The following is a 2,821-nucleotide window of genomic DNA, read 5'->3' as shown; positions in this document are numbered from 1 at the left end:
ATTTTCCAACACAGACCCCACGCGAACTCGTGACTGACCGAAGACGTAAATTCCTGTCAAAGGTCATTACCCAGAAAGTACAGTCTTGTCCATCGCACCATCAGCTCACCACGTCTTACCATAGACAAGCAAGTGTTCTCAAGGGGCGTTTTAATCAGACCCTTAGAGACATGTTCTGCAGCGAAGCAATTTATGGCTAGCGGTCAGTGCATTTTCGTTCTACTTGTGCAAAAACCGTGGGTCGATACCGGAGGTAGTGCAATAACGGGCAGACCCACAGCGGAGATGAAGCAGGCTTCAAGCACTCCGCCAACTTGCAAAAGTAAGTTTAATATATAGGGTCCAAATAGAACCCGTACCAGATATTAGGCTGATAAGAACAGATACCACACATTGTCGGCGTACAAAGCGCTTGCTACCTCCTTTCCTTCCGCTCTACCGTGGTGGCGGTCCCGTCCAAATTTCACACGCGTCTAGTTTCCCCCGACCCTTCAAAACGGTGGTCCCGTCGTCCAATCAAATACATATAAATATCACAGTAAATGAGTTTCTACATTTCTTCAGAATTCTGTGTCACCTATGTGTCGTGTGCTAAACAGCTTCGCTGGCGATCCACATCCACATAATTGAATGCCTTATGATTTTTTTAGGTACGTCTCGTCCGACCACAATTATTCACATGTGGCTCAACCGTAAGTCACAATTTCATATAATTCTTCAGGGCACAACACGACTAGTCATTCCCCGCTTTTCCGGTTGTTCGGCCGAGAACACACATTGCCACTGAACACCTTCCTTGCAGCCGTAGCAGCGCCGGCCAGCCAATGTGCACTAGAAGCCGTGACCCAGGCTGCCTGCAATCGGAAGGCTTTCTGCCCCGTACCTGTACCAGATATTAGGCTGATAAGAACAGTTACCACACATTGGCCCGCGTCGGCCATGTCTACCTTCGCACCGCTCTCTTTCCCAGCGTTCAAAGCGCTTGTTATCTCCTTTCCTTCCGCTCTTGCGTGGTGGTTTCCGTGGTGAGGTCAAGAAGCTAAGCTTCTTGACCTCTGAAGAAAACCACCCACTTTTCTATGAACAACGACACAAAGACGGGAGCTCTTCGCCTGCGTTCCCTATTACATTATCAATTCTGTTCCTGATTTCGTAACGTTAAACTCAAGGAAAAGTTCCTCTCGCGTACTTGGGTCGATACAGCGTCCTTCGTGCCGTGACTCCCGTTACATATGAGATGGTCTACCCCGCTCCCAGATCTCACTTTTACCATAGTTTAATAAGGTTGTGCAATGTGCAAGTCGCACACCTCAAACCGTATCCCTCTGGCTTTGGCACAGATCTTTAGACGCGTCGGGAAGGCGCTTTGATATATCTTCCACTGGGCGCAATACAGCGTGCGTTCACCTGTTAAAAGATGAACTCAGTCGCCCGACGAAGAACCACTTGGCACCTGGCTCTAGCTGCCAGCAACTTACCTCTAAAAAATTGCAAACATAAAAATATTTTCACTGCCCAATTGAAGGCCGATCCATCACAGCTCCATTTCACTAAGGGCAACAACTGCAACTTTTCAGCACTGCAATTGTTTTCTTAAATGTATTCTGTAAGTATATAATCTGCAGCAATATTTCTATTTCATTCGCGTAACAATAAACTTGAATAGAGCTTTATTATTCCCGATTGGTTTACATTTTTCTTGCGTGCGATGTGGTAGATATTCACTGCCCAATATTTCATTTACATATTATATCTTTTTGAAATATTTCGTCTTTGCATGCTCACACAAATTGTGGCTTTATGTCGCCCCTGCCGATGTATATTTGCACTTGTTTTCTCGGCTTCAGATGTCAAGCTATTTTTTTAGCTTCTTCTCTCTCTAGTAGACTATGAGGAATAAAATTTTCATTCACGTAGCTACAACGTCAATTCATTTCGTAACACTTTTATGGATGAGTTTGTCTAAATTGGTGCTTACCTAAATATTTATGCAACAAGAACATGACTCCACAGTCGCTCGGCATAAGTTTCTCAGTTGCAATAGGTGCCCTGAAGTGAAACCATGCATTTTTGTGTTGTTACTTTCAAGAAAGCGGTTTCATGCTACATGATCGGGCAGAATAATTTATTGCATACATAAACTAGAAGATTGTGAAAATGAAGGCACTACATTTAAATGGCGAAAGCGCAAATGTACACATGAAATTAGTAATATCCAGGTGCTCGTAAAAACAAACGAGTACAGGAGCTCGTCCACCACTTCAAATCCTGGGCGCCAGTCCAGAAACGCAGTCACGGTGCCGCATACTTCGATGACTAGAGCATCCGAAAGGCTCAGCACTTCCATCAGGTCGTCCTCCTGGGACGGGCCCTTCCTTTGCAGCAGTTCTTGCAGTTGCCTCACGATATTTACTATGGATACACTTGCCTCGCCTTCCTGTCCTGTCCTGTCCTGCCTTCCTGTCCCAAAACAGGGTGACATGCGATGATCGAGCGTTCCACAATTGTAGCTCGGCGTTGTTTTTGGAGCAGGCAGCATGTATCCGTTCGAACAGTGCTGGGGAGCAGCTGCTTGTGTCCCGTTTCCAGGAACGCCAGGTTTCAGCTGCACCTTGAGAAGGGCCAAGAGTTCCGGAAGCTTTGCCTTCATGTTGGACGGCAAGCTGGCGGGACGGCCGCTTGCCCAGCCGAACGAGAGCTTGGGCTTAAACTTCTTTCTCCGGTAGCGCTCTCGAGCAGCGACGGTTGACATGCCTCGAAGCTGGCCAGGCTCTGATGGAACGGGCGAAGCTTCGGGAGCGCTGGTTCTGGCAGCCAGGTT

At 47.0% G+C, this 2,821-nt stretch overlaps 1 pseudogene; it reads right to left on the bottom strand.

Moving 5' to 3' along the window:
* Window positions 1–231: 231 nt before the first annotated feature.
* LOC135918988 (U2 spliceosomal RNA) lies at window positions 232–413 on the bottom strand (annotated as a pseudogene).
* Between the last annotated feature and the right edge of the window lie 2,408 nt (window positions 414–2,821).

This window comes from Dermacentor albipictus, chromosome 2 (assembly GCF_038994185.2).
Source record: "Dermacentor albipictus isolate Rhodes 1998 colony chromosome 2, USDA_Dalb.pri_finalv2, whole genome shotgun sequence".
NCBI lineage: Eukaryota > Metazoa > Arthropoda > Arachnida > Ixodida > Ixodidae > Dermacentor > Dermacentor albipictus.
The sequence above is the reverse complement of the archived record's forward strand: the minus strand, read 5'-3'. Positions and strand labels throughout refer to the sequence as shown.